Here is a 26,290-nt window from a genome sequence, read left to right on the forward strand (position 1 = left end):
AACAACAGGCACAAGAAATTGTAAGTATCTGTTACACCATTATGTGTTAAGAAGTTATCGTGTGGTATTCGCTATCTTTTCCTGAAAAACAGCACACATTGGTCGCAAAGTTCGTTGATTTGTGAAAAAATTAGAAAAATAATTTGGTTTTCATTCAAATAAAGTTTTGGATAGCAGGATTCCCATTTTCTCGAAATATAAGTTGATTCATTTTAACTGAATTTATATATAACTCTAACAACGTCATGTTTATAAGAGGTTTTTTTTTTGTTATTAATATTGCCAACATTAAATTCTCTTCTTGATTTAATATAGAGATTATTAGATTTTTATTTAGGACAATCAACTTTATCAGACTTGTGCTATAAAATACTTGGTTTGTTTCAAAGCTTTGGCTTTGCCTTAGTATGAAATTATAATGTATTATATTTCGCTTGTTGTATTGTTTGAAAATTAATGTGTCTACAAAGTTTTGTTGTGAAGAAGTATTCTTGTGATATATTTTAATTTGATGTCCTTGTGTAGTATTATTACATTTTTTTAAATGCTTTTCATCAGTAAGGGAGAGTTCTTGTTGGTGTTTTGTAACACATCGTCAATGTGTATTTAGGTTGTGGTCTTCCTGCAATATTGTAAAAAAGTTTTGGATTATATGCACCGTAATAGTATATATGGTTGTAGTGAAAATGTTTAATTTTTATTTATTTTGTACTAGTCAAAGTTTTGTTGTTTAAAATTCTGTTAATATAGTTATTTCTCTTCAACTACAATGCTCTATGGTCATTTCTGTTCATCAATAAAATGTTTTAACTTTACAATATAATATCTCAACAATAAAAGACAAACAATTATAAGGATTGCTTTATCTAAATTTCAAAGAATCATCAATAATCAATTAAGCAAAATGTATAATCTCTAAAGCTGTCAAATGAAGTCACTGTATCTTTCAGGTTGGTCCCCTCTGGCCTATTGGCTGATGAAGACTGTCGATCACCGCTGTTTTTTAATGTTTTATGCCTGTTAATAACTACAATTTTAATTATGTGCTTGAGGTCTATAATAATTTTCCCAAATGCAGGTTCGACATTCTGTGTATAACATCGGATGAACACATATTGATACAAATCAAATCAAACAGTGTATTTTTTTAAAAGAATATTCGATAGAATATTTCTAAAAAATATACTAAATTCGGAAATTGAAAGTACTTAAAACAAGAACTTAAAAATAATCTTGATATTTTTGTGCATATTTTTTAAAGATTATTTACAGATTTAACTGTACTGATATTATCATGTTATTTTTTCAACTTCCGAGATATGATAAAAAAACAATTACAGAATATTGAATTGGTAGGTTAAAACTCTCTCATCATCAGAATGACAATGTATATGTATTATGTTACTCCAATCATCTTAGGGTATCACCTCGGAATCTAACGGAATAAGCTGAATTTTTGTACAAACCTTTATTTAGATAGTACAAATGCTGTCTCAAAAGTCACATATGATAACGTGTGCTCGTCTCGAATATCTCGTTTCTGCTGCCTTCAATCGTATTGAAACATGTTTGAAACTTGTTTTTGTACGTTAATACGTTTTGTACGTTAATAAATATATGGTATTAAAAAATTATTTAAGTAGTATTTAATCGATAATTAAGTGAAAAAATTATATAATAGACAAGGTCAATCGTGAATCCCAGTCGATTATGCGATTTTTTTCCATAATTATTCATGAAATATTACCTTAATAATTATTGAATATCTTATATTTATAAATATTGACCCAACACTGAAGTACGTAAAGCTGAGCGCAACACCTTCTGACCCCTTTATTTCAAGATCGGTTCAACATACAAAAAAAGTTTCAGGCAAAATTTGTAGCAAATTTTATCCTCTTCAACTTTTAGAAGAACGTTAATATGATGGACGGCAAAAGAAGAGATATTCACACAAATAAATGATTATCGAGATCTTTAACCTTAAATATCTAGCGACGCGCAAGCTGGATCAAATGTGACTTTTGAGACAACATTTGTACTATCAAAATAAAGGTTTGTACAAAAATTCAGCTTATTCCGTTAGATTCCGAGGTTGATCACTTATTTTGCCTAAAATGATCGGGTTATGTATACTACGCACGACGGGCTTGGTATATGATATGCTTGTATAGTATATAGGCAACCAGTATACAGTTTATATAATATATTATGGCTCTCAAGCTATATCAGTAATAACCAATCGACACATATTTCCGTTTACCCAAACAACAATTTAATACATGTGAAGTTAATAAATATCAAAAACACCCTCCTACCATCTAATAATACTTAATGCTTTTCACAATATTGTGAAAATTGTGAAATGCTTATACATAATGAAAAATATATATAAAAATCACTCCCAAAAAGGAAATCCTTTACTTAACAAAAAAGTTTATTATTTTTACCAAGTTACGGAGTGTTTTTCACCTTCATTTTTTTCTGAAAGAAAATTTAGATATACGTTGGTGAATATTCTAAAAATATATTCAGCTATTGGTGTTGTAAATTTTCTACATGCCCTTATCTGGGAAAAGTAGGGTCCTTAAACCCATTACATAATATTTTGCTAATCGAAATTTAATTATAGGAATCTAGTTTCATTTCGGATATCTTATGGATGTACGGGCACTAAGGCCATTTTGAATAAAAAGCTTTTTTTTTATATGAAGTTGGACTAAGTCTAAATCAATTCTGTAAACTTTTGGGGTAAAAAAATATTCTCGAAAATGCAAAAAAAATTTTCTCTACGATCAAGCTTGAGCTTGAATAGAGTAAAAAATAGGAAAACAAATTGTTCCACCAAATTTTTGACTCAAATACTGCTTCGTACTAAGCCTTCAATATTTTGAGACTGTTGAGATCGCTAATGGTTTGTATTTAATGTTAATGGCTTTCTCTACGGTATTCTAAAAAAGCAATTATTCTATTTACTCAATTAAAAATAAATAAGTTTATATTTCTTATCAATCTATTAAAAGAATATACGATTATAAGTTTTTTTTTCCTCCATTCAACTTACCAACATAATCCAATTTCATTTAAGCAAAAAAAAAAAAAAAAAAAAAAAAAAAAAAACATATTTTATTTTTATTAAAAAAACCTTCTAAGATATAATCAATTTGATTAGCTCGTTGTTGCTCTAAGAATAACATCGATTCATTGTAGCCTCTGTTAAGTCTAGGGTTTGTAGACATTTTAGTATGGTTCGAAATTTTACACTTTTTCAAATCCAAAAATTTCATAACCGACGATTTTTCGTGCACGGGTCTTAAAAATTTATGGAGGCAAGCTTAAAATTGATGAATATTTTCTTAATAATTTTTTGGTACGAGCTAAAAGTTTTAGTTTTGATCACTGAAGTTAAGCAACATTGGGTACAGTCCGTACTTGGATAGGAGACTGCTTAAGACATTTATTGCTGTTGCTTTTTTATTATTTATAATAGTTTTTTTTATATCCACTATATAAAATTATCTTATATTTATATAAAAATAAAAATATATAAAAAGTTATATTCTATACAGGGTGGGCCATTCAATTATGGATAATAGCTCGTTTTGTAACTAACCAATCAAAAAATAACTTAAACAAAAGTTGAAGATTCTGATGGAGATATGATGTTCTGACATCAGGTTGGATCTAGTGCTTCGGGTTGCGTTATTAGTCAATGTACATCCTAAAAGATAAGAGATAGATAAGAAGAGTTTTTGTACATACATTGTATCCTGAAGTTCTCACGAGTATGAATATTTAAAAATAACTGACAAAAATGAACGAAAACCTTTTAAATATGTTTCTTGACTATTACTCCTATAATAAAATATCAGCAGCGAAACGTTGGCGGATATGATAGTATGTAAATAATTTCATTTTTCAAATTATGAAATTTTAATTATTCATACTTAATTAATAAAAAAATTTTAAGTTTTAATTTTCACTTCTGTCGGCAGTCTCCATGACTGCCCCTGACAGACAAAACCCTGAAAACAACGTAATAATTTTTAAGCTGTTCTGAAATAATTGGCAAATACTACGTCTGATCCTAGAGCTATTTGTGCTCACTGCGTATGTACATAAAAAAACAAAAGTTTAAAAAAAAAACGATGACAAACTTCCGATATTATTTATAAAAATAATAAAAAAACTTCGATCAATTTCGATATAGGTTAAATACGTATTATATTTTATTGTAACTGAACATTATTGAAATTTCATGGACGTGACATATTATGACAAAGTCTTTAGCATTTGGTTGGTGTGATTTAATCGTATATAACATATAAATGGCTATACCTACAGTTAAATGGATTTTTAATAATAGTCGCAGCAATAAATGTGTGATGATAATAATCAGGTTTTTGATTGAATGAATGAAAAAAACGTGTATAAATGTTTATTAAATATCATGTATTTATTATGCTATGTTTATTTACAGGATAACGTAAAAAAAATTTTTTTTTCATATCCTATTGTAGCCGTTGGTTCTCTAGTACCTAATTTAAGAAAATTATTCAAACGTTTTTTTTTCTGTCACAAGTCAAAAATCTTATATATTTATAAATATCAATGATCTTGGAAGTGGCTCCAATGATTTTCATGAAAATGAGTATGCAGGGGTTTTTTGGTGCGAAAAGTCGATAATAGTAATTGATAATAATAATAATAGCGATAAAATTTGTGTCTTTTTAACTAAAAAAATACCGAGCAAAGCTCGGTCATCCAGACATTGAATATATAACACGTAATAAAAATTTAAATAGAAAATAATATTGTAGATGTCATACGTACAAACAGACTATTTATAAAAGTTCGGGGCGCTCAAAAATAAAAATTAAGTTGTAAGGTACCATCCGAACAAAAATAGTTACATAATATATTGAAGTGCTTCGAATCATTGTTTATATTTTATCTTAAGCGAATCAAGCCTTTACAAATGGTCATTATATCTCCTCTCTTTGTGAGTAACACTTTGAAAAGAACTGGTTTCTAACTTGAGAAGGTCAAAAACCAAGAAAAGAACAACTAAGGGCTCTTTTGTATAATTAAACTGATTTCTGGATTAAACGGATTAACTAAATGGCTTATCGTCAATTTTATGAGGTTGTTTTTTGTCATTTGGGCATTGAACTTCGGCTGAGGGACGAAAAACTTTAGTATATTTGATTGTAATAATAAGTTTTAATAATTCAGTTTATTCTTTTACTTTTTATTTATTCGATTGTTCACGTGGAAACAGACGTTGGTGAAAAACATGTAATAAACTTCGAAGCTATTAATTTAAAATTACAAATTGTTAAATTCATTTTTGTAATAAATTAGATTGGCTAGCTATATTGGTTGTGTGCAGAACTGTGTTAAGCGCCACTTATGGAAATATTGATAAAATCTACATCCTTTTTTTTCATTATTAATATGAACTTTCACAGAAAGATTTCATCATTTATTTAATACTAGAGTGATACCCACCCGCTTCGCTGGGTTTAAAAGTAAAGATTGATAAAGATTGCTCTCGCGTATCCCCTTTCTATAACACTCGGAATAATGGTAAGGATTGTTTTACACTGGTAAAATATATGTATGATTTTCTATTTTTTTAAATGTATAATAGTCGTAATTATTCATTGAGTATATCAGAAAAGATAGCCGTGAAATATTTTATATTGACTATTTTTACAGAAATCTGTAATTTATGGTAATGTCAAATAAAAATAATTTTTAAATTTGATTTTTTTTATTAATACATCTTTATAAATTATATCTCATGTGTTATTCTGAAGTATGAGCTATATTGCTGTACAGTTCATTAAAAACCATTCGCTAGTTTAAGCGTGAAAGCGTAACAAACAAGCAAACATACTTACTTTCGCATTTATAATAAGTATATAGAGATAGAGATTAAAATCATATTACTATTTATGCACAAATATTGGCAATATTGTTTCATAAATGATGAAATAACTCTGTGAAATTTTTTTAATAATATAATGAAAAGATATAGACGCATTATATTTGGATCTGCACGCAATCAAAAGGGTGGGAAGATTGTATAACCGCAGGGAAATAATAAAATTGCAATTATTAATCATAAAAAGTGTAAAATACAGACTTTTTTATTAGATTAACAGTTAATCCGAATGAAATATCACATAAGTTTCAGCCCAGAACAATAAAATTACAAGTGTTTCAAAATATTTCACCAATAATGGGAATGGGAATTTCTCTTTAAAAATAATGTTAAGTGACGAATTTTTCTTCAATATTTGAATTTATTCCCGAATTTAATAATTTATAACAAACGGGATATTTCAATTTTTAATAAATAAGGTAATATTAAAATAACAATTGTATGTCAATAGAACACGCTTTTAATGAATAAATAACCTTTTCTAAGTTCTTTACTGGAACTGTTTTTGAGTACAACGTGGATCCAAAAAAAATATTATTATAAAAAACGAAATGAGTACTTCAAAAATAAGTACTTTTTTAATTCAAAAGCTAGATTTCAAGATGTAATTGAAAAATAATTTAAGTACATAGAATTTAAGTCTTAAATTATTAAAGTGATGAAACAAATAAAAAGAAATGTTCTTATCAATACTTATATAAACAGTTTGATTTATGATGAGAACTTTTTAAGCGCCAGTTTATGTGAACAATGTTCTGTGCTCAATTCAATTGCTTTTTTTCTCTCTTTTATGCTTATTTAAAGTGGGTATTAAAAAAAACTTACATTGGGTATTAAAATAAACAGATGCGTTAATTAATTTTGTTTGTGTTTTTTTTGTTGTTTTATTCTTTTAATTGAAGAGTATAATATATATTTGTGTTCCTCTTTTTAATTAAAATGAGATTGCAAACCTGTTGAAAAATTGATGATACTCTTAAGAACCTAATTGAATAAAAAATACTCTCGCACCAGGAGTCGAACCAGGATTTCTTGGATTCATGCTAAGGATCTTAGCCAATTCGGCCATACGAGCTCTAAGCACAGTTAAGTAAAAAAAACGTGAAATTACCATCTTACTGTATGCCAAAATATCATTTTTTTGCGGTATTTAAGACTCTGCGTATATCCAAAATTGCCCGAATTGACCTTCAGGTTTTCAAATTTGTAAATAAGATAAGAAAGTTAGCTCCTCTTTCCTCTTCAAAATGTCGAAATATCGTGTTTTTCGCGATGTTGAAACCGTTAATCAACACCACAACCCTACTAAAAAGTTAATGTTTCGAAAATTTGTATATCACCGGAGTTAATGGTCAAGAAGCGTTATTTGGTAATATCAATTCACCAAGCCCCGTTCCGTCCTTTTGTGTAATTATTTTATTGTCTAAGCATCAAATAAATATCTAGAGAGGGGAAAATATAGCCATAATGATTGAATTATGTTGCGTTGCGCATAGAGTTTAGAAAAACCAATTTTTTCATATAGATAACAGCATGTTTATAATTTTCTTAACCTATACATAAAAACAACATTACATCCATGTGAAAATTTAAAATTTCATTAATATATTTCCGAAACGTGACATATAAACGAATTATTTAGGAAAAAAAAGTATTACTTACTCTCAATTTTTAATTAAAACAAATTAATGCCTAACGCGTGCTTGAATGACGTTTAGGTATATCGTTTTCTTCGAACAATACATTTACGATAAACGATGGATATATTCGTAAATTAGTCTTCATTTCTTTTTGTTTTTTACAATTTTTTTTCATGCGACTTAAACTTTAATTTTTATGCAGATTGAAAAAATTCGACGAAATTTAAATGGAGTTTTCTTTCAGTTCGAATTCACTATGTTAATACAACACTTTAAATTAAACAATTTGAATTATTTAAAGTTGCAATATTATGAGTGGACATCGTACAAGATTCATTTAACAAAATTACTTGCAAAGATTGAACTTTTTCACTGTACCTGTGATATATTTAAGTAAATAACAAAAACATACAATGTTTTTATATTTACATTTCTGATGTTATTAAAATTATTAATTAATGATCATATAAAAAGTTGTTAATTTACTTATACAAAAAAATAACATCTCTTAATGATTTTATATAATTATTAAGTGGTGAATGAAATATATACAATTATTATTATTATTATCTGTGTTATTTGTTTTTTAATGTGTTTTTATAACTAAGTACTACAAGTTATATTATACTAAGTACTAAAGTAATTTTTAACAGGATTTTTAATTTTATTTAATTGAACTTGTTGAAGTGTATGTCCTGTTTGTTTAAGGAATTATAATATCAGGATGTAATTTATATGTAAATATATGGAAATAATTAATAAATTAAAAATATATACGTACTTTAACTCGAGAATGTATTGTATTGGCGAAAGAGAATGAAATTTTTTATCGGTTTTATATTGACAATGCCTAAAAGTCGATTCTCTTTTTTTTAAGATACTTATTCTGCTATTTGGGAAACCGGGTCAGCTAGTCAACTTTGAGTAATGAAGACGTTTTGATACTCCGCATCCCAATGATTCCCAACCTTTCGAGTTTAAACGACTACAGTTTCCAGAATGGCTGACTTTTCCTATGACTATAAACAAATTCAAGGGGCAGTAATTAAATGTTTGTGGTATTAAGGTTTTTGTCTTGCTATAGGCATATCGACAGAAAATTCTAAATTTGTGTATACTAATTAGGAAAATAATAATACATTAACCAAAAAAATTTACCAAGTCGATTGACCGTCTCTAACTCGAGTTAAATACAATTAAAGTTCGGATAATTAACATGGAGAGCATAGGAAAGGTTGCGTTTTTTTGTGTTTTTGACAGGTTTTTTAATTTTAAAAACAAACTAGATTTAAGATATTTTCAAAAAACTAACTGAACATTCATGACTGGGCATGTGAGTTTAAAAAAAACCAAAACTATTGACCGCTTCATTCTTGAGATATAGTCACTCAAATATATTTAAACAGAAACAATTATATTTAGAGTATAAGTAGTGTAAGAGAGATGTCTATTATATACAGAATTACAGATGTTTATTATCATGCTATTATCATACAGAATACGTGATAAATGGACAGTTGAGTTAAAAGCATGTTAAAATTAATACTTATTTGAGTGTGTTAAACATATCTATACGTACATACCACTGCTGTATGATGTAGTACACTATTGTTACAATATTGTACAAAGACAATCACCTTAATATAGAAAACCCATGTTCCTCGCATGGCCAATTGTATGTTGCCTTGTCCCGTGTTGGAAAACCATCTGCTCTGTTTGTTTACGCGTCAGGTAGATAATTTGTTTTTGAGTAATGTTACAATAGTATAAATATTGATAAATATCAACATTAATATTTGTACGATACTAACGTCACTCAATTGTTTTGCTTTCCCGTAACCCCTCTCTTTTACACTTAAACTTATCGTAAAAGATATTTACACTATCGAATCTTCTGTATGGGAATATAGAAAAGTGTTGTTTTTAGTTTCAGCCCAAAACGAAAGTTTTTAGAAATGAGGCCAAAGTGTAAAGTACCTAAAATGCACTCATACGGAATCCTAATATTTTGAATAGAATATTAAATAAATAAATTTAAACAAACTAAATAACAAAATATATATATTTTATTTAAATAGGTTAATAAGATAAATATTGTCAATTATAAATGAAATGAAAATAATTTATTATTGTTATGAAAATCAATTTTCTCTTATAAATTTATTTCGAATACAATATAGAATTCAATGACCATCAAAAATAAACATAATAATATGTTTTCCTTTAAATTATTTATATTTCCATTATTTTTATACCATCGATCAAAAATAATGCTGCATCTATCATTGGAAATATTTATCATTAATGTTCCGAATACACAAAACCACTATTTAAAGCAGGCATGAGAGTTATTTTAAGTCGAAGTCACCATTATTATAACTTTATTGGGTGCCATAAACTATATTGTGTCCACATTGGTCATAGAGGAGGAATCAAGACGGGTATACGTCTCTTCTACCTATCTCAGTTTCTCTAATAGTAATGAGATAAGTAGAAAAAAATATTGTCTCTCTGTCTTACTCGTATTTCTGGTTGTCACTGGTTAGGGTATTTACTGTCTTACTCGTAGGTTAGTTACAGAAGTCTGAGTGTCTTCTCTAAGCCACGTTTGCCCATGCCTGTCTACATGAGGTTAAATAATTGAATCGAACATTATTGCTGTGGTAGAAAGTAATAATAATATAACTGTATCATTTTAGTTTATTGTACTGGCTTAACTTTTTTAGTTGCTTGCTTAATAACCAAGTCAATTTTGTTTATATAAACCCAGCAAGATTGCTGGTTTGAAAAACTCATTCTGTTTTACTGTTTGTAACGCACGTTGGTCGGCTTGATGTGTTTTGACTGGATTGCTGGCTTATAAAGCTTCCACTTTCTTTTCACACACCCAGTTTTAAGCTTGATGGTTTAACCTGTACTTCCTTAGGATGTCGAAGAAATTCGTTTTTTTCTACGGAAAGTTCTAAAAATCGAGGCATTCTGATGTTTGAAAGACGACGATGTGATCGGTAATATTATGTTCCTTTTTCAAAAAAATAAAATTCCATATTCTCCTTAATTCTTCTCATACACTAGTTTATTTCTCGCACCAAATTATCGATCTACGTGGATTGCTGTTAGTGCAAATACGGATTTGTTTTACAAACGTTAGTAATTCCCATAATTAGAAAATATTACAGAAAAAAATTTATGACATAGCAAGATTTGTTTTTCTTACATTCTGCATTTATATAAATGAGCTTTTCTGAAGACAAAATTTACGATTTTTGATCGAAAATTCCGTTCATATTGTCGAAAGTATTTTGTAATTTGTGCGTACATCGCCTACCTTCTTCATTCGTCTCATAAGTAATTATTATTATCATTCAAGTAGAAACCTATTATATATAAATAAATAAATGGCATTGAAAGTTCGATGTGCAAAAATCATTATATATAATCAAATTGAAGAAATATCAATTCGTATTTTAAACAGTGAAATTGTATGTCTACTTCAGAACGATATTCCCAAGAAGGGCTGGTATTGTAATTCTTTTTTGTTAATAAGGAATAGCTAGGTTTTTTTTTGCTTTAATAAGATAATATGGAACTCTTATGTCATATGGCATCATCGTATATGACGTCAAATACCATGTCCGATCTCTCTGTCTAATTAGTAGTTTAAAATTCTTATACGACTCATATTTCTTGACTGATTCTAATTTTAAGGCCATTTTGTATCATCTCTTTTATCATATTTTGTTAAGACAGGCGACAAAAATATCATCGATATTCCCGTGAACAAATTTGAGTGTCGAAGAAAAGTTTCGCTGACATTTTCAACGGGCTTTTCACCTCGTTTGTAAATTTATTTATTTGAATTCATTCAATTCACAAGGCATAATCATCATAATAATAAAATATAAAAAGGAATTTCTACTCTTCAATAATGTCCTTCAGAGACTGTGAAGACTGTGATGATGATTTCCTCTTCAATAAATACAAGAAGAGAAGCAAGCATATTTCTCGTTTAATATAAATCAACAAACCATTATATACATACATACATACATATACATATGGTATAGATAGATGTATAATGGTTTATCTCTTCTTTATAATGCTTAATTCAGTGTGGCATTTTAGCAAAGTTGTAGCTGTTATATTATAGGAGTTGTAGTAAGTAACCCTTATGTTATACAACCATATTTATCGCTTCAAATCATATTTCGTTAAGATTAAAGGGAATTCTGTAAATATTGAATGTTCAAAATTCATGAACAAAGAAAATATATATCAAGATCTACCAAATCGTTATATAACAGCAACAAATAAAATAAATCTGTTATAAAATTCCAAAAATAATATCTAGTCAAAAGAATAGACTTTTGTCCACTAAGTACACACATAATGTGTAAATAACAAAACATACAATTAATTTTAATAAAATTTAAGGATCATTAATATTTTTAGATCATAATTTTCATAAAACTATGGCATCCTGTCACGTGACAGCAAACACAACTCAGATTACTTTCATGGTACTACTAAATGATTATATGTCATGAATTGACATCATGCAGGATGCCATTATACTCTACACTGTTTTAGTACTAAATTTGAAATGGTTTTTTTAAAACGCCAAATACGTAAGGTAAATAGCTTTCTTTCTTGGTGTAAATCAGTTACTAATGTAACCTAACCCATTTTTCATAAAATTTAACACAAATGCATATTTTCTGCACAGAAATAAATTTTCTTTTTTCAAATAAACCCTCCAACAGGTTTTCGTGAAGGTTGATGAACAGAATGTGCCATAAAATGATTATATCCAAAGTTTCACTTTCCATTATATTCAAAAGTTTATATTAATAATTTTTTTACAATTTACTTACTTGTATATGCCTCAAATAATGTGTGAAATCAGAATGACTGGTCTTTTTTAGGGAGAAATTTAAATACTAACAAAAACATCCATCCATACACACAATTCTAAAATTGGTATTCATCGGTTCAGGAAACGTCAAAATGTGCTATTTTTTCAATCTCCTTTTTCAGTCGTTTAGCTACGCAGCTCCTGTGCTACGGAATTTGGTTTACCTCATGTTGAATTGATAAATATTAGATTGGAATAATAAGAAAGTATAAAAAAAGCTAGAAAGAAGGAATAAAATGGCAAGAATTTAGTGAGAATGTGATTTAAAAGATGTAATATAAGATAAAATAAATGAACAGTGAAAGCAAAATTTTTCACTCTGGCACTAAATAATGTTATTTCTATTTCATTGAAAACAAATGCACATAGATTATCTATCTACTTACCTTCTAGACCGTAAACTTTGTCTTCATGTCGAGTTGGCAATATCTGGCGAGAAATACAGAGAAATTCAAGAGAAACTACAGGGAAATTATCGAGAGACTATGGAGAGGTACCGGCAACCAAGTTACTACACATTTATTATTCTTATATTAATTTTGTTTTTTGCGGTTATTTTCTATTTTTTGTGTATAGAAATATTTCTGTATTCAATAGTTGACGAACTCTCTTTACAAGATTGTATGTATAGTAACTAACGATTGAAAATCTTTCACTTAGATTATTAAATATCCTCCTTGTAAGTATTCCTGTTCGTCTGAGTTATCGCCTATCCTTATGTTATGATCTTTGTACAAATTCTTTGTGAAAGCTTCCTTTATATTAATCAAATTCATATGAAAATAAAGTTTTATTTTGGAATATTCTGATATATCCAAAAATATGTGTTCCTTTTTGATGTGACCTTTGAATGTTTTGTTTGATTTCAAATGGGCTTTTTCAAAACAAAAATTTTTTTATAATTTTTTGTTAGGAATTTTTTATTCAAAACATTATTAATATACAAAAAGTTTATTTTAAGAATTAATTTGGAATTTATGAGAAATTATTTTATGAAAATATGAAAAAAAAATTATTTCGCAATACTTTTAAAATTAATTTTTACAAAGCTGTAGGATAATTATTTCAAACAAAAATAATCTTAAAAAGAATGTATAAATATGTACTATACTTTGTAATGTTTAAAATTCACATTTTTACATGCGATTTATACCTTTTTAACCGACTTCAAACAAAAAAAGGAGGAGGTTATTAATTCGACTGTTTTTTTTTATGTGTGTTACCTCAGAACTTTCGACTGGGTGAACCGATTTTGATGATTCTTCATCTATTTGAAAGCTGGTGGTTCCCGTGTAGTCTCATTTCATTTTGGTCTAGTTCTGACAACGGCATCCATGATAATACCATAAAAATTTGCATTAAGTATGCACGACAAGAGGACGAATAACTCAATATCACGCCAACCGTGATACCATTTTTTTCAATTCTCTTTAATTAAGATTACTAGACAAGATATTTGTCAATACATATTTAGTTTACGCCTGTGTGTACATATTATATCAAAATATAGTCGAATAGACCATGGTATAAATATCGTGTGCATGATTAAATGTAAACAACAACAATAAGTAATTGACCGCATGTTTAATTTAACGCAAAATTTGATAGTTAAAAAATGTAGGTACACTCCTTTTAGGAATAATATTTCTCTATAATTAGCCAGTAATCTAACCACGAAATATTTTTTGTTTCTTTCAGGTATGTTTGGTTTATCTTTGCAGTGACATTCAATAAACTTTATATCGTTACAAGTAAGAATTTCATAAATCGTATTAAATAATTAAATTAATTAATTTAATCACCGGAATTTAGGATTCACAAACTCATACTATTATATCAATATTTATTCTTGACTTATTAATATTAATTCTTGATAATTTAATACTAGTTTTGAATCTTCAAGTTGCTTTAGTGGAAAATAAAGAAGAATTAAAATTTAAATAGAAATGTTTTTTAAAGGACAAGCTTTTATTGTTCTAAAAAATAGAAAGTATTTATTTCTGCATGACTATTTGCCCAAGTTTTAGGTGCTCCTTTTTAAATAATACCTGAACCTTTAACAAATAGTATGAGTGGTTCATAGAAAAAATTATTTTCTACTTTTTAGTACAATAAATGCTTGTTCTTTAAAAAGTATTTTTTATTTAAATTTTTTATGAAAACTGAAAAAGGTATGTGTATCAACTGTAGTGGTAGCAATGGGAAAATCAGATCATCCTTATCATAAAATTGCATATGTTATTTGTATTCTTCTCAGCAAAGCTTCTCATTCGATAAACATTATGGTAGTGCATTAAAAATAGCTAGTCACCTATATTTGGCGATCCACCATGCTGGATTTAGAATGACGTCACTTAGCTAAACATGTATGCAAAATTTCAGCTCAATCGGTTGAGGATAACTGCTTTTGAAATTCAGTAGCAACATTTGACTCGAATAAATATACATAAATAATATAAACGTCCATGAAGTTAAATAAAAAGTTGTAAAAATATCACCGATTAACTCAATTTCACTTTTCCCATGAGCTTATATATATATGAGTAAAAGTAATAATATCTAAAGATAATTTCTGTAAATCGATTGCTTTTCTTGAAAAAATTTTCGATTTACAATAAATTTACAAGTATGAGTACCCACTTATAGAATGTTATTTGTGACCTAACAAGTAAAAGTTCAAATTCAATATTATTAACTGAGTAGTATAAAATAATTCGATTAGTTTGCTCGTTTGCCCAATATATCTATCTATACCTAAAATTCTTATTTAATAGATAGAATACGGTAGGCACTATATACAGAATGTAACAGTACTGAATTTTATTATGGACCAAGAAGCGTCCACAGAACTTTCAGAATATCTCTCACATTGATGAAAAACCATCAAGACTGCTTGTATTCACGTTTGTAAAAAAAGTTTATCGCCATGATTGCCTGGATTCCATTTGACCCCATGAGAGGAAGAAGTAATTTTTTATAGGCAAATGCACTTTTTTTATCCATAGTGATCAAATCGATGTCAAACAGTGCTGGATTACCCATTAGACCGTACTAGGCCATGGCCTAGGGCCCCCGACGGGCAGGGTCCCGCACGAAAATCTGATATGATTATTTTTGAACAAAAATTTTCAATTTCAAGTTATTTTTTTTTTCAAATTTCGAAATGAGGCTTATTATAAAGTTAATGATTCAATATTTAGTTCATTTTATTTCGTTTATAACCTTGGAATGATATGAATAGGCTATACGAATGCTATGAATACGCAAATAACGATTAATTTTACAATTATTCAAAAAAAAGGGCCCCAAATTTTATTGGCCTAGGGCCCCCGATGGGCTTAATCCGGCACTGATGTCAAATTTAAGAGTTAAAAGTGTTATTCAATCATAAGATAAAGAAACACATTGTACTTGGGTAAAGACAACAAATAGAGCGATCATTCGGAAATCCAATTTGAAATCCCTCTCAAAGGGTTGTTGAAAGATCTCCGGAATTCATTTGGTTTTGATATTGCTTTTTTTCGATTTTAATATTTAATGTTCATAGATAAAATACGATTTTCCAAATCTTTTCCACATTTTTTGACGCCATCATTGATCCTTTAGCAAAAAATTTCCATTTTTCCCAAAGATATGCTATGGGTGATGCTTTACCTCTCAAAGAAAAATGAACATATTCCCAACGTAAGATATAAATTTCTTTGAAATGAGCATCCATCAGAACATACTCTAAAGACCAAATTCTGATTGCTGTGTTTAATTGTTTTCATTGCACAAACTCTCACCAGGTCTTGGTTTCTTAAAAATACAAAAAAAAATATTATGATTATTCAATTTCGTTTTCTTTGATTCCATTAAAATATACCAAAATTTTGTTAAATTCTTTTTTGTGGAGAAAAGCTTTATTCCAACTAATTTAATATTTTGTACCTTCTTTACATTTTTCGATGATTTATTATAAAAATGCTAGCTATCAATATAAAACCGATTTCTGAATAAAAAGGCTTTCATGCTTAGTACTTCCTGTACACATTTTCTACAATATTATTATACCAACTTTAAAAATGACATTTATGTCCCAAAGTAATAAAAGAGAATGTTGTTACTAAGCTCTTTAAAAAACTTAGACAATTATTCCGAATGATTCCTCTTTCTCGAATTTCAGTTTACACAAACTACTTATTGTCAGTCTTATTATTATAAGGAAGGTTTGTAAGGTTGGTATGCTTTTATCATAATAATAATAATATATTATCAGTAATAATAATAATAATTTTTTATATATATTTTATTTTTGTTTTTAATGATGATTCTTCCATTTCCTAGAGAATTTTCTATTTGAATTGTGACATCTTTACAGTAAAACTTTGTAATAAAAATAAATTATTATTATTATTCAATATGTGTTAGACATTTTATTTACACTTTGAGTACCTGTGATAAAATGATCTTAAAACAGTTAACAAAATTAAGTTTTGGATTCAAAATATTACTTATATTTGACTAGCAAATAACCGCCTGCTTTGCTGAGCAATTTCTCCTTTTTAAAACAAAGACTATCACGTTATAGCCTTCACCTATCCTCCTTTTTGTTCACAATTTTATGGATTTTAATTTTTCGGTGGGGAACACTAACTTTTTTGAAAATGGAGTTTTGCCCATGATACTCGCTGACATTGTAGTTTTATTTAGGTCCAATCATTAAATTAACCTGATTTTTATACTTTTTGGATGAAAATTACCCCATCCAATGAGTTTCATGAAATTCCAAAACAAAATATTTTTTCCGTTTTTCTCGATTTTTCAAAGGGAAACATCTCCCCTTAAAAAAATTGCAAAAAATCGAAATTTTTTTTTAATTTCCAATTTCGATAAAACTGAGTATATAAGGTAATTTTGACCCCAAAAGTACAAAAATGGGGTGCATTTGTTGACTGATCGAATAGTTTTTGAGATACGGACTAAAATCGATTCAAATATTGCGATATCTCAGAAACTCTGCAGCCAATCATTAAAATAACCTGATCTTTATACTTTTTGGATGAAAATTACCCCATCCACCAAATTTCATGAAATTCCAAAGAAAAATTTTTTTTGCGTTTTTCTCGATTTTTTCGAAGGGGTACGTTGAGACGATACTCATATTTTGGTTTCACACAAGGAGTTTCGGCTTAGGCTACATTATACCCACCGAACAAAAGAGAAAAAATTTACAAAAAAAAAAAAAAACAAAAAAAAAAAAACAAAATGTCAGTAAAATATTTAAAATTTATTTAAAATTAAAATACAATTTTTTTTTCTCATTACAAATCATAAAAATAAAAAAATGGCCGAAAGTTGATACCCGGATGGCCAGGCACACGACGCACAAACACAGAATCGCACGCAGCATCGCAGGCGGTAAACACGGCGCGAAAGGTCGTGATTGGATCACGGCGGCACCAGGCACTAATAATAAAACAAAAACAACGAGTCAACAAGTGACCTGATGGTCTTCTTGATAAAAAAAGGATACTTACTTTTAACCTTTGCATCGAGCAAGTGAAGAGCTCGGAATATATTCATTCGTGGTGAAAAATAAAAATAAAATAGAATCGAACATAAATTCAATTGGACCGACATCGTGATTAAAATTAACCAATCGTCAACGATTATTAAACCAAATAAAATAAAATCGAACATTAATTAAAATTGGACCGACATCGTGTTATAGTTAATGAATCGACAACGAATGATTAAACTGAAACAATAAAACAAAAAAAATTAAAATAAAAACGATAAATATTCACGTGGAGTACCTGCTGAGACCAGTTACGAGTGGGCGACCGCATGGTCATATCATCCTTTTTATTTGGAAATTCAACATCGCCCATCAGCGGCAGCACCACCGCATGCAGGCCGATTCGATCAACACAAATTATTGAGAAAAATCTGGAATACCTCAAGGATCACCTGGTGATTCCGCTGTGTGCTGCTGCGTTTCTCTCCTGGCCGTCCGGTTGTTCAACCCCGGTTCCATTCATGAATGACTATGTAAGTTGTATTTATCTTTTCCTCTTTATCAATTAATTTGCCGGCCAAAAGGACATAATCTAAAATAAATTGGAAAAGTGACGTTAATAAAAGGTTGGAGGTTTTAACAAACATTTTAAATTTAGGAAATAATATTAGTTAAGTTTTTTTTTAATTACCGTGTGTGGTGATTCCTGGTGCATCCATTAATCAAGCCGTCGAGTGGCCCTTGTCACATTGGTGCTGGCCAATAGCCGCCTATTAACGACAAGGGACAGCCACTCTCCATTTCGCGGCACCAGGTGGTGGTGAAGTCGATCTAATTGATTCGAAGATCCATACATCTCGCCCGTACTGTTACGGCAAATGGCTCTTGACCGAATGTGTATATGAATATATCTTTCTATTCATAGAAAAATAATATAATAATATATCTGTATGCACCCTTACTTTTAAAAGAAGCTCACCAGGAATCATCATTGTCAATATTAGTATTAAGTTATGTTGTCCTAAAACAAGCATTAAATTTTTTTATTTTATTAAATACAAAAACCTAGGTTATGTATCTACTCATTCACATGTCAAAATAAATTATGCTAAATTTACCATTGTTTTGCAATATACGTTTGATAAAACCGAAAGAAATGTAATTATGAATAGTAGAAACGTTTTACAAAAATTTTACAAAAAAAGAAATTGAATAAACAGAATATTGAAATTTAATTGAGATTACTTACGTTTGTTCAAATCCATATTGACACTTAAGTCGTTCACAGTAGAACCAACATCACATAACAATTATTGATTTAGTAGATCTCCATTTGAATTTAGGCGCCATATCCCATCCGATTCTACAAAAAGACTTCCACTGCGACACCTTCATAGTTCGTTTCTCTTAATTAAATTGAGAATCGTTTTAACGTACCCCTTAAAAAAATTGCAAAAAATCGAAAAATTTTTTAAATCTCCAATTTCGATAAAACTCAGTATATAAGGTAATTTTGACCCAAAAAGTACAAAAATCGGGTGCATGTGTTGACTGGTCGATTAATTTTTGAGATACGGACTAAAATCTACAATGTACATAAAGAAAAGAAAATCTACTATGTAAAATTGTATGTACCTCTTCTTCCAAAATACAAAATTTAAAACTGTTCCACAAAATATAGAATTTGTTATTTCGCAACATATATCTATGTAAATATTGGAGAAGGCCGATAATATAAGAAGATAAATTGAACTGTTCAATTAACAAGGTATATGCTAGTTTTCTTAAAGTAAAAGATTGCAAGTTAGCCGTTTATTTTAATGCTTTGGTTAACACCGCTCACCTTTATTATTACACCGCTCTGGTTAGTAATATCAAAAAAATGATATTATATATAATTTTTATAAAAAACTATTTTAAGTAGAAAAGCTAAAAACTTAATCCAAGTTTATTTTATGAAATAAAATAACAAAAAATTAATTTAAATATTTTATCTAGACGGTTAACCCAATTAACTTTACTGAAAGCTAGATACTATGTACAAGAAATTAAACCCATAATTATTATTAAAACAAAATGCTTTAATTCTTAAACATACAACGCATACCCTTTTGACTATTGTGGTTACAATACCTTTTTATCTTTCGAAGAAGAAGATTTAGAATATTTTATGGTTACATACGGATGGGAATATAAATAAACAAACAAGAAAAAGCATCAACAAACATGTTTATGAAAGTAAAAAAAAAAAAATTAACCTTTAAAACATTATCACATTTTGTGTATGATAAATGAATTACAAAATTAACTTAAAACATATACAATATCAAAAAATTTATTTACTCATAAAATATTATAGAGTGAGCAAAATAAACAACTCATTTCAAACTTGTTTCGCTATTTCTAGAATCAATCTTCAAGTTTTTAACACGATTTTAATAACTTTACATGTATCTATGAATCTGTAAGGGTAAAGGAATTTTTCAATTTAATGATTTTTCAGATTTTCAATTCCACGTGGATTTTCTTATTCGAAATTCAGAGATTTTACTGCATGTAAAACTAGTAGTTACAAAAATTGTAGAAGAAAATAATAAAAAAATTAAATCCATGAGACAGATGTCGCCAATTTATTGATATTGTAACCGTCTATAGAAAACCATTTTTCATAATTCTTTTCCAAGCTATTTTAAACGATTTGTAAATGTATGTTATTCTAAATACTATTATAAAGCATTTTCATCCGGCTTCATAACACATTTAACTTCCAGATAAACTCATAATAAAAACCATTTAACATAAAGAGCAAACGAATAACTACAGACTAACCTAACTTCTTGGCTAAGCTAAATATACAGGCTGATCATCAATAGTTTTCGTTTTATATTAAGAACTTTTATTCAAAAAATATAATTTAAAAATATACAACAGACTAACATATGTTGTAAAAAGGTTTAAATGTGTTATATGAATAAATTTAGCTACTGACGATGATTTTCTTGCAATCGACATATCGATATTTAGCGAAATGCAAGTCTGCTGAGTGTTTTTCTTTGCAATGCTATATTTTATTTTTAATGAGTTTTTCTATACAATCCCAGTAATCGAAATATTCGCCGAGTCCCGTTTATCGATACTGTAAAAAAAAAGTTTTATTTTGAAATTCTTTTTCCTTAATACTGGCCATTGTTTGTGAAATGACACAATTCCCAAATTTTCTGCATATTTAAAATCACTCTACGTATAAAAAAAAGCATTTATTATGTAATAGCGGATGTAAGTAAAGTATATGTACCAACTGACAACCATACAGCTCCATCTTAAAGATACCAACTACAAAAAAAAATAATAAAAAAAAATTTAAAGCCACAAAAACCTATTACCACGGCAGATAATTCTTCAACTCCTGTTAACTTTACAACGTTAATAACAGCGAAGAATGTGTATAAAATAATATAATATATGTGTTTTAACGTTTAAAGTTCTTCTTAAAATAAATTGTTTTCAACATGTACCATCAAAATCACTTAGAATGAAAACTTTACTTGTGTAGTCAGTTTAAGTATATGTTGTATTTATTTAAAGGTTGGTAGTACTTACTAACTGTTGTTGCATAAACTTAATTATAGTTAAGTTTTACCTATCTATACCTACACATAAGAAAATTAAAGGTAAAAACTTATGTATTTAGTTTGAAAATAGATAGGATATAAAAGAAAGAAAGATGTGTTAAAAGTTGTAGGAAGAAATTAAATAAATAATGAGTGCTACGAATAGAAATATTGTGGATGGAATTTTAATATTAGAAGATAGAAGTTAAATACCAATTCTGTAATTTAGGTTGGCAAAAACAATATATAAAAATTTTTTACAAAAAATAAAATCGACGAATAATGCATAAAAACAATAACTTAAATTTACCGATTTCAATCAATAATTTCCTTTTGAACAGTAACGCTTTGAAGAAAAAGCTAATCAATCGATTTTTAGCTAAGGATACGGTTAGCGGCGACGCCATAGCGTAATTTCTAACAAACAAATTATTGATTGGAGTATTGGCATTTTTAATCGGTTCTATTGTTTGAAAAAATTTTTTTGTTAAAATTTTAGGACGTCTACTTTTGTAGATAATAAAGTCACTTACACGTATTAGTCCATATTTTAAAAACTACTGAGATGATTTTGACGAAATAATTGTGGGACTTGTCGGTACACAATTGTCGGAGAAATCAGTGAATATACATAAAAATTGGTGTACAGATGAAAATTTAGTGAGCGTAACAATAATTAATGAAATTTTATGAATCACATTTTTTTGCTAGAATGTTACGCATTTTCTTATTAAAATAAGTACTCACATAAGTTGCTTTTACTTCACGAACTTCGGGTGCATTGAACCTATCATCTCAAACTTCCATACCATAAAAATAGTTATTTTCGGTAGATTTCCTTGATCTGCCTTTTAAAATCTTGGGTAGATTTTTATATCATTTTATTCTTCACTTTCAGTATTGATATAATATAGATAATACCCCTTTAAAGTTGATATTAACGAACATTAATACGACTGTTGACACTGTTTTATTGTCATTAATTGTCGAATTGACGTCACAGATCACATGTGAGCAAAAACAGTCGTTTTAAATTATTTCAAATATTGTGACTTTTTAACTATTTTTTTCATAGTGTTTTTACTGTTAAAAATGCAAAATTTTCGAGTTGGCTCTACTCGACCTATATTTTCATAAAAAATTTAAAAAAAAATTTCATAAAAAGCATTTTTGTTTTTTATGAAATAGGTCCTACCTAGTAAAAAGTTTTGCAAAATGTGCAGGAAGTAGAAAATTGGATAATGCAGTCTGAGTTCAAACTCCATTAGCATTATACAAATATAAGTAAGTACCTAGTCAAACAATACTATTTTAAACTTAAAATAATCTTTATATAACTTTAAAATATGCACTAAAAGCATATAAAAGGGTCGATCACATGATATAACAACATAAAATTTTTTATGTTGTGTGTGTTTTTTTTTGAATAAACATGGTACCAAACGACAAAGATATTTTGTTACCAAACCTAAATAAACACTTACAATTTATTATTTGTTATTGATTAGTGAGTATTTCTTTATGTTTTCCCTAAAAATACAGACTTATGCACTGTATTGAATGTCAACGGAAAGCGGCGGGAGTATGATATAAATTCGTTTTATAATCCTTCCAACACGATTTATGGTTTTTGATGTTAAATTAAAACGAAGCCTCATTTCTGCCGTTTGGTTGGGATTCCGATAGGAAAAATCCCTTTTTTGACATTTTTATGGACATCTTCATTTGGGTTACTTTCAAGGCACCCCACCTACCGCTCTTGTATACAATAAAATGATGTTTTTTGGCAGTATTGAAAGCTTTTCCACTCCACAACAACCACCTCACAACCCCTCCGAACTCAGCTAGAGGATTGAAAGTTGATTTATTATTAAGACTATCCTTTTTGGAGGTTTTATCAACTTTCCAGTACCAATAAAGATTAAAACTCACGTATTCGTTATTTTATTTAATAATCGAACCTCTATAACTGAAATAACCTGTATTCTGATTAATTATAATAATTTTAATGGAACTCTCTGTTAATAAGACAGGTATTTATTTATACCTGGATATCTGCGACACTGGGTAAGTGGAATACCTCTATATGTGAGACAAATTTGCAGGTCCCTTGCAGGTCTCACTTAACCTGGTTTCACTTTACTTTTAAGATTGGAAACAAAAAACATGGGGTGCATGGACTACACTCTTTATATTGCATGTACCCCATGTTTTTCGTTTCCAATCTTATAAGTATTTTAATATAATAGTATTATAAGTAATTCAATATAATCTTACAAGTATTTTAATATTATTTTTCCTGTTTTAAGGGTTAAGTGAATGCATTCTCATCCAACTCTGACCTATGGTTCAAATTTCAAGTCTCTAGTTCATTGGGAAGTTAGTTTAAAATCAATTACAAAATTCCATCCGGACATACAAAAGCAAGTGAATCAAAACATGTTAAAATACCATGTTTTTTCGCGATTACTTGAATGAAGGGGAAATGTGACTCTGCTGCCTAAGAGTTTTTGTTATTATTAATTTTTATTATTTTTAACCTACCCACACGTAAACATACATAACTCTTAGTAATTACATTAAATGGAAACATAGGAGGCGTTAGAAAATTAATGTACTTTTTATAGTGGTCTCTAGAAAAAAGTTGGGCGCTTTCATTCAAACTCGTGCAAGTTATTAAAGATACACACTTTTATCATTTCAAGTTTCATTTAATTATACATGAATTGTTGTTTGAGTATTTGAAGAAGTTATCCGTCCAATAACTCATCTAATTCAACATTTATCCGCAAGCAAACCGAATATTATGACGCGTAAAGCGGTATCCAACATTATTTGATGATTTTACTTGATAAGTTTTTTTATGTATTTAATCTTCCAAGCACAAATTTTTGGGTAGAGGACCAAAAAGAGGAACAAAAAAAGTATAATAAGTAATATTTTTTTATTCAATTACCAATTAAAAAAAGTGGATAAACTTTTAGCTTCCATAGGTGAAAAGGGGTGCATAATGAACTAAGTTTAGGAAATGTTGCACTTACAAGGCCCAGGTTTTTGCCAATCTGGAATTACTATTAATCTTTAGTGTTATTAACGTTGCTTAAGAAAAACTCATTTTTCATTCATTATCACAAATCAAGTTAAGTTCGGTCACATAGCATCGATTTAAACGGATATTTTATAGACGTTAAATGGACTTTTATTATAGAATTATATAGGTTAAAATAAATATCCGTGGGAACAGACTTCAATCGCCTTCGATAATACATTGCATTACTTTACAATTAACATTAACATAACAGTTACTTTCAAATTTTGCGCGCCGCTTCAATTTCATTCAGAATACGAAATAGAATTGAGGCAGTCATCGCAAAAGTGGTCTATACATATATCTGAAATTGAGGGTTAGGCCGCTTTTGCGCTGATGGCCTCAATTATGGTCATAGCGACCGCGACGTGAAGAGTAAATAAATAGTAGAAGCATTGAGAAATTTAATTGGTTTGTAGGATTAAGAACTCCATGGTTATTGTACTGAGATTCAAAAGTGTATCTATCTATAACTAAGAAAATGTTGAAGGCTAAAACTTACTTTAAAGTTTTATTCTAATTATTAATACTTTTGTGCTCTTTTAAAAAATTTTATAGAAACTATAGTTCCTAGTACTTATCTGAATTATCTAAACATGAAGATGTAACAGAAAGCTTAATTTAATTACTATAGCTTTCGTATCCTTTATGGCGTAGTTGAACATTTCAAGCAGTAAATGACACAAGCATTAAATTTATTCCCTTTTTTGTGTAAACGTAGTAAAAAGAAAGAAACAGGAGAAAAACGGCTTGTATAAACACAGTAATATTTTTATGAGTTTTTCAGAAAAGAAAAAAATTAAAAAATTACATCAATAATACATACATTATCCATTAAAAGTATATACCGTGAACCCATAATAAAATTTCTATGATTCTTTTTGCCTGTCATTAAGAAAGTTGATAAATGTAAGTTTGCTTACAAAGAAAAAGGGAAGTTTTAACTGTGGCTCGAATATCAAATTTATTGAATTCGGCTATAAAAAATTTTGTTTTTTTAGCCACCGAACTCAAAAAGGAGTATTATAAGTTTGACTGGTATCTGTGTTTCTGTCTAGGTCCTAAGAAAAAAGGTAATTTAATAGAAAGTGTTCTTAGATATGTTTCTAGTGCGAGTTTAGGGTTCCGTAACTGAAAAATTTGTCTGTGGTTTTTTTAATTTTGTTAAAATGTTCAATAATTTACACTTTTAAAAAATGAATTTACAACACAGAATTCACACTCGTTATTATTAAGTTTTCTAATAAAAAGTCGTAGAATAATATAACTCAATGTAATACCATACAAAATATAAGTAATTAATACCATACAGTATGTTAACGAATTTGACAAGCCAATATAATGACGTTATGTCTGTTTTAAAATTTGAATTTCCGTTTTAGAAATTTTGAATTTGCACTTTTCTTAATTAATTTAAAGTAATTAAAAATATATTTATTACCAAAATAATGGTTTAGTTGAAATGTCCAGCCAATAAAGCTACGGAAAAAAAAATTGAGCCAAATTTAAATTTCATGAATATTCCCTATTAGAGACAAATAATAACCATAGAAATTTAGCTTCGTTATGAGCTCACAGGCTAATAT

At 28.4% G+C, this 26,290-nt stretch overlaps 1 long non-coding RNA gene across 2 annotated transcripts; it reads right to left on the minus strand.

Annotated features, from left to right (window-relative positions):
• Nucleotides 1-17,811: 17,811 nt before the first annotated feature.
• LOC123296442 lies at nt 17,812-19,385 on the minus strand. 2 transcript variants are annotated; one of them, XR_006535173.1, is made up of 5 exons: nt 19,255-19,284; nt 18,985-19,026; nt 18,697-18,920; nt 18,304-18,597; nt 17,812-17,953 (listed from the first exon to the last, which is right to left on the minus strand). It is a non-coding gene; the product is annotated as an uncharacterized LOC123296442 (long non-coding RNA). The 2 variants fall into 2 exon arrangements; XR_006535174.1 differs by lacking the exons at nt 18,697-18,920; nt 18,985-19,026 and having other exon boundaries at nt 19,255-19,385.
• Nucleotides 19,386-26,290: the final 6,905 nt, after the last annotated feature.

This window comes from Chrysoperla carnea, chromosome 3 (assembly GCF_905475395.1).
Source record: "Chrysoperla carnea chromosome 3, inChrCarn1.1, whole genome shotgun sequence".
Classification (NCBI taxonomy): Eukaryota; Metazoa; Arthropoda; class Insecta; order Neuroptera; family Chrysopidae; genus Chrysoperla; species Chrysoperla carnea.